This window comes from Schistocerca gregaria, chromosome 7 (assembly GCF_023897955.1).
Source record: "Schistocerca gregaria isolate iqSchGreg1 chromosome 7, iqSchGreg1.2, whole genome shotgun sequence".
NCBI classification, from domain to species: domain Eukaryota; kingdom Metazoa; phylum Arthropoda; class Insecta; order Orthoptera; family Acrididae; genus Schistocerca; species Schistocerca gregaria.
The window spans coordinates 207,226,928-207,240,837 of NC_064926.1; positions in this window are offsets into that span (position 1 = coordinate 207,226,928).

Sequence of the window (13,910 nt, forward strand, 5' to 3'; positions counted from 1 at the left end):
TAAGCGATACTGCCGCGACATGGCTGCGCGGGGTAGCTGCGCGGTTTCAGGCGCCTTGCCACGGTTCGGCGGCTCTCTCCGTCGGAGGTTTAAGTCCTCCTTCGGGCATGAGTGTGTGTGTTGTCCTTAAGTTAGTTTAAGTTACATTAAGTAGTGTGAAGGCCTAGCGACCGATGACCTCAGCAGTTTGGTCCCATAGGAACTTAACCACCAATGCCAATATACCTGTATAGCACTATATTCCTATTCCATGACTTTTGTCGCATCATTGTCAGTGCTGCAATCTGAGAGACTTCCCACAGAAGGAGACAAAATTTTCCCGCTTTGAAATGATGGCACACTACAAAATGGTTGTTTGTGTGTGTGTGCGTGCGTGTACATGTGTGTGTGTGCGTCTACGTGTTTTGCGTCAGAATCTACGCAGCTTGACTACAATACGTGTAGATATGTACTCCACAAGTTACTGTATTACGTTAGATATTTAGTGTACCACTATCATTTCCCCCATTTCCTGTTCCCATCGAGAATGGCCTGCGAGAAGAACGATTGTTAGTAAGGCTCCATGTGAGTCTGAATCTCCCTAATTTTACCTTCGTGGTCTTTTGCAAGATATACGTTGGAGGAAGTAATACATTGATTGACTCTTCTAGGCAAGTAGACTCTCGGAATTTCAACAGTAATCCATACTGTGATGCGCGACGCCTCCCTTGTAATGTGTTCCACTGGAGTTGGATGAGTGTCTGTGACGATTTCACACCTACTAAATAAGCCCGTGACGGAAAGTTCTGCCCTTCTTTGGATCTATTTCCTCTATCAGTCCTCTATGGTACAGATCCAAAACTGCAATCAGTAAACAAGTATCTGCCAAATAGGTTATTATAATTGTTCTACATTTCCTGAAGATTCTTCAAATCAATCTCAGTTTGGCATCTACTCATGATTAGTTTTACATTATTGTTACACTTGAAATCACTCCATACGCATACTGGTGGGATTAAAATGGACGTCAGTGTTTCCAATTATTTCTTGACAGCCGTGTAATCGAACATATATGGGTCTTTCGGCCTTAACTGCGATTAGATTTATGCAGTCTCTCCAGTTTAAATCACCCTATACACGTACTTCCAGATATTTAACGGATGTGACTTCGTCTCCATTTTGTTATCATAGAAGATTTTTGGATTTGCGTCTTTAATTAATGGTGGCGCCAGTATCAACACCCTTTTTCCAACCTGCAGCCGGCGCGAGTGGCTCGTATCGCCACAGGCACCTCATAAACTGTCATCTCTTCAACAATCAAAGGGATTTTGATACGGAGTGAAGATTTAACAGAAACTCCGTTCACCTTCTCGGTCTTTACGTATCATGTATGCTACATCCAAATTTTATTTTAGTCCAGGGAACAAACTAAGCTCGCTGTGCCCGATTATAGCATATACGTTACACCACGCGCTTTCAGTGCATTAGTTGCTCTCGCTTCCTCATGTTTTTAGTAGGAGGATGCATCTGCTTAAAAAATGTTTATCGCAGTGTACAAGTCTTCGAGAAGTAAAGGAAATTCTGTTTTTTCATAGTAATTTTAGACTAGACTTTGTTTAGAATATGCTGCAATATGCTAATACATCCTACACTTTCCAACACCTGACTCATAATACAGCAGTTTATGTTTTCCGACGTAGCGTTTGGACTACATTCAGCAACTTTCATAGTCCAGTGGAACTTTTTTCAATGGTTTTAGCCTTTTTATATCGATTCTTCTGAGTATTCCACTTGCTTCAGTTTGTTTGAGCATTAACAATTTTTTCTTCGAGCTGTACTAAAAGGTGAGGAATTACACTCATTTTTTAAATTTATTGTTTTAATCATATTTGGTCCAGAACAGTGTATTGAAAAACGAAATAAACTTTCCAGTCATCAAATCTAAGCTCAAGACTATAGAGGCTAGTGCAAACAGCTTGCTCGGAACAAACCACGAAACTCAAGAACCAAAATTGGTTTCAGAGTATGAGATAATAAAGCAATGCATAACTTGTATTTTATAAGGTCAAGGTATTATATAGGAAGACGACAAAGCTCATGTCCGTTGGTTGTTGAAGAGATGACAGTTTATGAGGTACCTGTGGCGATACGAGCCACTCACGCCGGCTGCAGGTTGGTAAAAGGGTGTTGATACTGACGCCACTGGCACCTCCGTGCTCCAGGCCTGAGAGCCATTCAGTGCATGTTGGCAGCCGTATCATCCTGTCAACATCTGTCAAGGCTTCAAATAAATGCGCCATGGCGGAAGGGTGATGAGGGGGCGCGGAGGGGGGGGGGGGGGGGGGGAGGCAAGCACGGTGTCCATGCAATACTCTTTTTTTGGCCATCGTCAGTTTCCAGACTTTGTAACCACTACTTGCTATTCAAGTATCTCCCCAGTTAAGTAACTGCTGTAATAAGTATAAACGGACCCCTTTTCATTTTTCCCATCAAGGAAACGTCTGTGGGTGTACCAGGAACTGAACCCGTGTCCTCCACTTGGTCAGGGTAACAGCTCTTCAGCGACATCGTGTTAGGCGTAAAGGACAGACACTTTGCGGAAAACATGCGTTCCTTGTCTGTATCTGCAATTCTGACTTAATGGCTGACCATCTGTATCTGTCAAAAGACAGACATGGAGTAAATATCCAAAACCATGGGAAATGAAAACACTCAATTAAAGCTGATTTCATCAAACACGTCTGATAACTCCAGTACAAAAGCTATGCCCTATGAAGGAAGGAGAGCGAGGATGTAAGCTCCCATCAATAACGTGATTGTTAAGGATGAGACACAAACATTGAGAGGAGGATGGGGAAAGAAATCGACTGTGTAGTTTCTATGATAACTATCGTGATTTTTCTTAAAATGTTTGTGGGAACGGTTCAAACCTAAATCTGGCTTTCTGGATAGCTGTTTACACTCCAGTCCTCCACAAAGTGAACATAGTCACTTGAACAATGAGAAACCTCATCAGGTCTACTGACTGCGAAATCAATGGACTGCCTTGTGTGTTATCACCGACCATCGTCTGTCGTGGGTGCCCACAAAGGGGAATGGAAAGGCAAGTTACGACTTACTGATAAAATGGGGGTCCTACTATGCAGTGACTTACGTGGAATCAGGAGATAGAAGGAGGAACATCTTTGTTATGCCCCAGGATATTATGGCCAATGGATTCTAAAAAGTCCAATTTCTACCTTGGCTACGCCCGGAAGCCAAATTGGCTGTATCAATGAACAGCGGACTGTCATCTAGGGCGAAACAATGGGCGAGTTACGGCAAACATGGAAGCTGACAACGAGGGAAACCAGGACACATGATGTCATTGCCCTGCTCACCGCTGCAGAGCGCACGGAAAGTGCCAAGATAAGAACTCCACCCTTCTTAAAAATATCTCACTCCTGAGTGCTGATAGCTGACTGTTCAGTGATTAGTCTCAGCCTCCGTCTCAGTCTGGCTATCCAGTGAAAGGGGAAGCTGTGGGAGTCGACCCTCAGCAAGCCTAGCCATCTTCGATCGTTTATGGACCAGAAGTCCTGTTGGAAGGACTCTGATGCTGCTGGTGGCTGAAGTGCTAACTTCCAACGCAATGCTGATGAGGCGCGGAGCTGCCATCATGCTTCAGGCCTGATGGAGGCTTGAGCCGAGTGAACATGGCACTGGCTGCCGTCCATCTTAAGAGGGAGGGCTACTGCTCCTGTTCATCCAGTTCCTGTGGCAGACATCGATGATACCAGTTCCTGTTCACTAAATGGGGCTGAGGGCTGACCCTTGCTGGTGTACTCCATGTGGCCCTGGGGGCTTGTCACCTGAGTGCAAATCTTCGCCGCCAATTGGAGCAGTTTTGAAATAGATACATAGAGATGGAGGCTCAACGGCCAACGCCTCGTTGCGATGGCAGAACTGCAAGTCGAGATCATGCAGGCCTTCCCTTGCTGATAAGGCCGCCAACCAGCTTGTGCTGCAGCGCTTTGAAAGACAATCATGTATTACTGTTTAATAAATGTGTTGTTGTGTCATCAGCACTGCATGCTGCCCGGCTCTCTCCTGATGTCTGTAGGGATCTGGGACCACAAATGGTTCAAATGTCTCTAAGCACGACTTAACATTTGAGGTCACCAGTCCCCGAACTAACCTAAGGACATCACACACACCCATGTCCCAGGCAGGATTCGAACCTGCGACCGTAGCAACCGCTTGGCACCGGACTGAAGTGTCTAGAACCGCTCGACCACAGCGGCCGACTTCTGGGACCACATTCCTATGATTTTAGCACGGGGTAATCACTGGTGTTTGTGTCTATTAATGTTCTTAAATGCCTGTACTAAAATTTCTTACAAAATAAGTGACCTAGTAGTGAGGGAGCTCAATGTGGAATGATCATCATCATAAACGATACACACCATTCGAAATGTTTTCTTGTCACAACAGAAATATGACATTTTGATCGATTTTTCAAAAAATGTTCAGATGTGTGTGAAATCATATGGGACTTAGCTGCTAAGGTCATCAGTCCCTAAGCTTATACACAACCTAAATTATCCTAAGGACAAACACACACACCCATGCCCGAGGGTGACTTACCTCCGCCGGGACCAGCCGCACAGTCCGTGACTTCAGCACCTTAGAACACTCGGCTAATCCCGCTCGGCGATTGATTTTTCAAACAGTATCATTTTCAAGTTATATTTTTTACATTTTTGTGGATGTATCAGTACTGCACTGCCAGTTTCTTAGTCCTGGAATGAAGAGTAGTAGTACTTATTAAAAGTGCCTTTGAAAATAAAAGCACACTGTACAATAAAATCAGTCACCAAAGAAAGACTCAATGCTAATGCTGTTTAACACCTTCTCTAGCCTTGATAATGTGCTCAAATTGGAGAGGAAAAGAGCCTACAAAATTCTTCAGTGTGCCAAATCCAGCTGAAGACACTCACTAATGATTGCCTCCGTTAGAGCAGGGTCTTTCATGGCGTGCCCATCTGCGCGTGAGCAAGATGTGTGGGTCGAGGCTCAGCCTGTGTCTTTTTTTTTTTTTTTTTTTTTCGCAAAGCACGTTTGTTAAGGGGCGATGTAATGGATTTTGGTCCAAAAAATCGATTTTTCAAAAATATTATTTTCTTGACCTACACAGTTTAATCTATGTTGTGTGTGAATTCTATCGTGATAGCAGCTTTTAAATTGTTAAACTGATTAGCTCTGCACTGGTGGTAGCTCCCACCTTCTCCGATATTTGGGAAACTGCTACTTCAGCGGAATTTTTGTTAGTGTGAAGGCTATTTCCTTTCGATATCTTTGGTTGACATCTATATCTCTGGCTGACTTCTGTATCTGTAACTGAAAACTTTCATGCGTGTGGTTTATTTACGTTTTGACAATACTAACACACATTAGTAGGTGGAAGGTTGAATCCGCAAACCTTTACGTGGAAGTCACGATTTATGCATAATGGGTAGTCGAGAAACTGTTTAGGAAACGGAGGTTTCATGGAAATCGGTTTACCGACAAAAAAGAGGAAGCAGCTCGAAATGAAAAACATAAGCTCTCAGCTTCAGCATCGAAACTTGGGACAGGAGAATTGTACAGGTGCGTGAAAGATGTTGATATGTATTCCACTGGATGTTCATGTGTTAGCTGTAAAAATACGGAATGCATGATGGTTGTTGAAGGAAGAGGAGAGGAAGATGATTGTGAATTTAAATTAATTTGTAATTCGTGTGGCTATGAAGTTTCATTTTACTCCTCGGAAAAAAACTGGCACTGGTACCTACGAAAGTAATTTTAGGTTACCATATGCTCTGAGGATCCTTGGACAGATCAGGGAAGAAGGTAATGTATTGTGGGGTTTTCTGAACTTGCCTCCACCTTGTGCAAGGTTTGAAAAATAAGTAAAGAAATGTCTGATGCTGTATGCAATACTGCCAAAGTTTCTATGAATAAAGCAATGAAGGAATTGGTGTAAATAAACCAAAAACAAATAGATCCTGGGGTAGATGTTTATGAGAGTGAATCTCCTGCAAATGTTACCGACCTGTGTGTGTCTGTAGATGGGACCTGGCTGAAACGGGATCACACATCTCTGAATGGAGTTGCATCTGTTATTGCTATTGACTCAGATAAAGTTTTAGAAGTATAAATTATATCAAAATACTGCCACCAGTGTGCAACAAGGAAAATGTCCAGCAATGAAGACAGTGAGAAACTGTGGCAAGAAAAGCATGCAGTAGCATGTTCTAAAAATTATAGTGGCTCAAGAGGCTACTGCAGCTGTGAGGATGTTCTCCAGATCTGGGGACCAGTATCGTGTTAGATATATTAATACCTTCGTGATGGGGACTCCTCTTCGTTCAAAGCTGTAATACACAAAATCTGTATAATACAACAATAGAAAAGTTGGATTGTGTTGGCCACATCCAACAGAGGCTTAGTGGTAGACTTTGTCGCTGGCTGAAAGAGAAGAAAGTTGAAGTACTTGAGGATGGAAAACCACTAGGAGGAAAAGGCACCTTACTCTGAAAGAAATTGATTCTCTTCAGTTATTTTATGGGAGAGCTATCAGGAAAAACACACATAATGTGTGCTACCTACGAGCACAGAACAGGGAGTTCCTCTTCTGTGCTCTTAGGTAGCACACCGCGCCTCGTACACGTCCACCGCGGCTCTCAGGGGTCACAGCATCAAGTTACAACACCTGAAGATGGGTTTATAATAGCCCGAAACCAGTAATGTGATACTAAAAGAACTTTACAACTGAAGTTGTATTTTCAGCCTCTGGTATAATGCTCAGTTGCGGATGTTCCATCAGGATTGTTTTAAGATTTTTTGTTCTATAATGTCTATTGTTTCAGTTTTTGGCATATTATCTACATCAAATGACAAGAGGGAGGCTGTGACTGAAAACTGTACATCGTTTATCTAATGAATCATCTGTTTGATATTTCATATAGTCCTGTCCACTTGTAATTTGTAGTTTTCCTATAAGATTTACAACATGTATCTTGCAAATGGATAAGAGGGATTGTTTCTGTAACTCACAATAGCTCTGATGGGGATGTCTTTGTTGTGTAGTTTTGTTTGGCACTGTAGGGAACGTACAACGAGATTTTTTTGTGTGTTCAATGTCTTTCACAGTGTTTCTCAACTTTGCTTGGAATCTCTCAGTCGGGCTGATTTTAGTTTTGTAATTTTATTTTCGATGATGAACTCTTGTGTCTTATTGACGTACTGCTCTTTTTCCATGAGAACCACTGTGATTACTTTATCTGCCCTTGTGATGATTGTGTTGTGCTCCTGTAGTTTTGTTCTAAGTTTTATTAGTGTTATGGAATCTGTATTGTTTTGTTTCCCTCTGTTTTCTTTCAAAAAATGGTTTAAATGGCTCTGAGCAATATGGGACTTAACATCTGTGGTCATCAGTCCCCTAGAACTTAGAACTACTTAAATCTAACTAACCTAAGGACATCACACACATCCATGCCCGAGGCAGGATTCGAACCTGCGACCGTAGCGGTCACGCGGTTCCAGACTGAAGCGCCTAGAACCAAACGGCCACATCGGCCGGCTGTTGTCTTTCATCTGTGTTATTACGTTTTCGATTTCATTACTGACTAGCTTTCTCGTAAGATCAATGTTTACCTCACTTGTTTCGTTTGTGTTTTCCTATGTGAGAATGTTTCTGATTCAACTACAATGCTTTTTATGTATTTTTCGTGAATTTGAATGATGACGTCGTGTTTCAGACCTTTCTCGAGCAATATTATTTCTTTTGTATGCAAAACAATGTCAGTGAGGTTGCCAATCTTGGACAGAAGTGATGTTTTTAGTTAGACTGGGAGCAATTTGTGGCTGTATTGGTTGTTTGTTTAACTTTTAAATTTTCAATCTCTCTTTTGTTAGTTTCTTTCATTTTTTATATCACTGCATACGTACGATTTTCAGCCTTGCTAACAAGATAGGAGGAAACAGCGGTATTATGCAGAACTCTCCTAAGATTAAGATGTGCTTTATATAGCTCCTATTTAGGGTTTTTTTGGCATAAAGGGACTTGATTTCGTCGTTTAGTCAAATTTTTGAGCTATTTGTTTCGTCTTCTGTGCGCTGACAGAAATGTTTTAACTTGTACATTAATATATTTAGGTATAATATATTTGAATTGCAAATGTTTTTTTATATGTTGGACAGTTCTACGCAGGTTGAGATGTATCATTCTAAAGTTCACGTAGAAGCCACTTGTAAATTCCTGACAAGGCGTCCATAAAACGTTTGTTTGCATGGCAATCTTATGGAGCACCTGTTAAAATGCGTCTTGAACTTCTGCAGTTTAATTAAAGAGAATTATACCAGACGCGTTTAGCTTTTATTTATAAAGCATCTTCCTTGGTTATTCTCCAAATTAGATACATACGTTTAGCTTCAAAACAGCGTTTTGTTTATAAAGTTGCTGTACAAGTTACTTAGGGGGTTTCTTTACATATTTTCCAAACCACTGCTTCTTTCTTCCTTGCTAGAAAGACTTTGATTTACATATACACTTGGCAGTTTTTGCTATTCTGCAGTATTTCTAGCGCTGCATTATTTATTCTTCACTTTTGTAAATTGAAGTTATGTATCTTTCTCACTCTGTACAGTTACAGTGTTTATATCTGTTCGTTTGTTTCCATTCACGTTGTGAGTGTTACCAACCTGTGATACTACAGACTTTCACACACACACACACACGAATTTAAAGAAAGTAGTATCACATGTTCGCAACACTCACAACGTGAACGGAAACAAACTAACAGACTGTAATCTCCCCTTCCTTCCTACTTCAACCTATCGTCCATATGAAGCAATGCCCAGTCCAAGTAATTAATAAGCGAAGTCTTTTATGAAGTTTTGTGAGGAGCGAAGATTACAATAAACTTTCTAGTTTACTTAGCTTGTCATGTTGAATTGGCTCCAGTTCTTTCTGTCTATGGGTCTGATTCTTGAAGCTTAAAATGTCACACCAGGTCCTCATGGTTGGTTTGAACTAAATAAATCTGAAGATTGTTGTTGCAGAATTTTTTTACGTAAATATATTTTCTTACATTTTAGTATATCGTGCAGTAGTTTGTTTTTTCACAATTACAAAACCGAAATTACATTGTTAGCACAAAAAAATACGTCCTATCACATCAGAGGAAGCTTACGACGCTAACATTCTGGAGAAATAAAAATATTCCAAAGGGTTTACAATTTTTCTTAACAAATGAATTTCTACTGGTTTGAGTTACATTATTAATTTCCATTATTATTTCGTAAATGAATCCAGAAATAAATATAGTAAACAGTACTGGATTGCGTAATTAATAATAGAAATTTTAGGTGTGCCAATAATTCATAATTTCAAATGTTCCTAAAAAAGTAATTTTAACTGTACGTTCAGAGCTAGGATTTACTGATTATAACATCGAGACTAAAATATTTTATGAAGTAATTCCTGTTCATAAATTTTAGCATGAAATATAATATACTGTGTATAAAATTATATGAAAGTTTTCAGAAAAGCAAATGACATAATACTGACCTGTCCAAAATACGAAAAATTATACTTGTATCGACAACTACTGTTGAGGAAAAGTAATACTAGAGGAGGATGTCCCGTTGCAAGATGTAAACACTGGCATTATCCAGAGTGAGAAACATACGTAATTTCGGTTCGACTTACAAAAGTGAAGTGTAAATAATGCCGCGCAAGAAATACTGCAGAATGGCAAAAACTGTCAGATGCATGCATGTAAATCGAAGTCTTTCAACGTTGACCGCTGCCAAGAAGGAGGGAAGAAGCAGTAGTTTGGAGAATCTATAAAGAAACACCGTAAGTAACTTGTACACCAACTATTTAATCTAAAAGAACCAAACTGTACAAAGGTATGTAATCGATTTGCAGAATAACCACGGATGATGCTTTATAAATAAAAGCGAAACACGTTTGGTGTAAGTCTCTGTAATTAAACTGCATTAAGCTCAAGGCGGAGAACCAACAATAATTGATTTAACAGCTGCTGCGGAAGATGGCTATGCAACATATGTACAATAGCTTCTTTCTGGCTTTCTGTCACTTCTACAAGTCGACCCGTCTTACCGGAGTGATTCCATACTACCGACTGGAATGTAAAAAAGACTTCACTGCTGTGACTTACTTGGGAATTGGAAGGTCGTATGAGCTCTGGTACCAGATTTAGACCTTCTACAGCGTCACAAAACGACCAAGTTGCCCTTTAACAGGGTTGACCAGTATTTGGACACTGAACGTACATTCGAAAATACACTAACTGATAAAAAGAAAAACAAGCAGCTGGAATGGATGGTACGATGTGGAGGCGATACTGTACAAATATATCCTGTCAGCGGGTATGTAAGAGTTTAGAATTACGATCCACAGTGATGACTGCAATGGGCGCCAGGGTGTGTTACTGTCCTGCAGCTTACGTTTCCGTTGCGCGCTGACTGCTGTATTATTGTTGTTGCTGTGTGGCCGTGTCACCAAGTGGACAGATTAATTGTGAGTCAGACTCTTAGTGAGCATCGTGAAGGACGCTGGAGGCTACCTCACACTTCTATTCGCTTGATACTATGTTACCAGCACTTGACAGAGTTTCAAATGGGCATCGTTGTGGATCCTAAATGTGGCATGCTAGTCGTACAGTGTAATACGCAGGCATGTACTGTGTTCGAATGTGATAGTGATCTGAAGCGAGAGTGGTTGGGAATGTGATAAAACTACATGTATCGTCAAAGTTTTGTCGACCGCGTCTGTCCGTACCAAACGGTTGAGTATCATATTGTGTGACAAGCACATTGTAAACTTGATATAATTACCTCGTGTCCTGGCACTAGTAATGGACAAACTACAACACGCATCTCATCCCACCTCACTGGCTGGAACCTAGCACAAGCTGAACTATTTTATGTAAATTGAAGGTGGAGCGGAGGGGAGAAAAAATGGTTCAACTGGCTCGGAGCACTATGGGACTTAACTTCTTAGGTCATCAGTCCCCTAGAACTTAGAACTACTTAAACCTAACTAACCTAAGGACATCACACACAACCATGCCCGAGGCAGGATTCGAACCTGCGACCGTAGCGGTCTCGCGGTTCCAGGCTGTAGCGCCTAGAACCGTTCGGCCACCCCGGCCGGCGGAGGGGATAAAGGAAAAGAAAGAGAAGAAACTAATGATCTCAGCTGCATCGGGGCTTTATGTGCAATCAACAGTGACAATGTCCGCCCCCGGTAGCTGAGTGGTCAGCGCGAGAGAATGTCAATCCAAAGGGCCCGGTTCGATTCCCGGCTGGGGCGAAGGTTTTCTCGGCTCAGGGACTGGGCGTTGTGTTGTCCTAATCATCATCATTTCATCCCCATCGACGCGCAAGTCGCCGAAGTGGCGTCAAATCGAAAGACTTGCACCAAGCAAACGGTCTACCTGACGGGAGGCCCTCGTCATACGACATCATCATCAGCAGCAGCAGTGACAATGGAAAACGTATGCCAGACCGCAACCTGAACCTGGGATATCCTACTTATTAATCAGTTGCCCTAACCACTGCGCGACCCAAGCATGGTGTTTATCGCAAACGTTTCGACTATCCAGAACGCTCCGTGGCTGATCCACACTTTCATCTAGCGCTACCAATACGCAGTCTCCGTCCATGTCCTTCAGCGCTCGCTGATATTGGATTCCCGCTGGAGGTCGAACGTAAATGTGCAACTGCTCTGAAGGATGTTGATTCATTGCCCATCGAGGCGAATCAGGCTTATGAGCTGGTGGTGTCTGTTCTTCTGGACATGTCCATTAGAACAAGCACCACACATTCATATGGTCGGGCTATTTCGTTCTCATCTGTTGAGTAAAGCTGCTGTTAATATCACAACATAGATAGTTGCCCCTGATGCGGTAACGTACATGGAAAGCTAGAACTGCCGAAAAGTTGCGTGGTGCTATTTTCAGGGATGAATTTTCTTTCTCCGCGATCTTCCGCCAGCCAGTACTGTACTGCTGAAGGCAGAGGACACATTCCGTCAATGGTTTTGAGAGAAATTCTGGTGCTGCCTATAGCTGCACGGCGCAGAGAGCCATCTGTATGGTTTCTAGTCATCTCTGGATGTGGTCCAAAGAACTTAGACAGCACAGTAGTGTGTCAGAGGAATCCATCCTACCTCCCATGAGATAGGAGCCTAACACCATGATTCAACAGGACTATGCTCATTTACGCACAGTACTTTCTGAACTGTCTGGATGATGTTGAGCTACTTCCTTGCCTAGTACGGGCGTTCTAACTTGCCCTCGACGTAACGTGTATGAGACTAGCTTGGACAGCGGTCGTATTCCAGCTCTAAGATCGGAGCAGTTCCAACAGGTGTGGGCTAACTTGCCTCAGAAGAAGGAACGAAGATAAAAGGTTCAACCACATATCAACTACTAGATCACTAGGTCAGATTGCAGAGGAACGGGGTAAGATATCAGCTGTGGGCTTTCAAAGAACCACCCATGTTTTCGCTGTATGCGATTTTGGGATATCACGGGAAACCTAAATGTGGGCAGCAGAACGGGTATTTGAGCCATTGTCCTGCCGAATACTAGTCCAGCAACTTACCATTGATCCACCTTAATCCATGACTTCCCCGACGGGTGAATACATATGCTGTATGGTATTGTACCTAACTGAATCAGTGGATGCATCCATTATCATATAACACTCTACTGACACGGTACCAGCATTGTACTCCTACCGCCTTGTCTCTTGTTCTTTTGCTTTGTAATTACTGAAACAAACTATGTAACTTGAAACTTCCTGGCAGATTAAAACTGTGTGCCCGACCGAGACTCGAACTCGGGACCTTTGCCTTTCGCGGGCAAGTGCTCTACCAACTGAGCATGGTTCGCAGAAGAGCTTCTGTAAAGTTTGGAAGGTAGGAGACGGATACTGGCAGAAGTAAAGCTGTGAGTACCGGGCGTGAGTCGTGCTTCGGTAGCTCAGTTGGTAGAGCACTTGCCCGCGAAAGGCAAACGTCCCGAGTTCGAGTCTCGGTCGGGCACACAGTTTTAATCTGCCAGGAAGTTTCATATCAGCGCACACTCCGCTGCAGAGTGAAAATCTCATTCTGGAAACTATGTAACTTGTCTACGGCAGAAGTTTGATTTGATTTCTTCTACATCTTGTAATGTTTCTGCAAGTGGGTGCATGTTTGTCATTACAGGTCTTTTAGTTTTGGTGGTGATCCAAACACATCCGGATAGCAATGCTGCATAAGAAGCCGCACGTGCCTGGAAACTTGGCACCGAGGTGAGGAGACGCCCAGAATGGACGCCGAGTGTTGGAGATTCGCAAATTCTTCTTGATGAATACGTAAGTAGTGATTCGCAAATTCTTCTTGGCGAATACTTAACTGATTCCCGATCTGTACCAGTCTGATCTACTCATAACAGGTAGCACGTTCTCTCGTTAAGAGCTGATTGCTACAGGCAGATGATGTGTTTACAGAAAAGTAAGGATGAAGTTTCTGCTTGTAACAGATCCCATGTATAGTCTGTCTTCGTTTGGCCATCGCTACGTAGAAAATATATCGCTATTTAAGTCAAAGACAATAAGTTCGTAAATAACGGCTTGTAGCGTCTCCTTTTGTATCTGTTATAATATTTGACTTGCACAAAGTCCTTTGCAGAGAGTTCCAACGCAATGAAGGCTTAACCAGCTATCAGTCTTTCTAAAACAATGTTGGGAGTTGTTGCGTTGTTGTAATTGACGCACGCCGAGTGTTAGTCACCATCAGAAATGGTATTTATTTAACAGGTTACGCCTATCGGATTTTTGTGATCCTTAGCACTACTTTAAATTTATAACTGTTTAAGCACATTGCGGCTCTA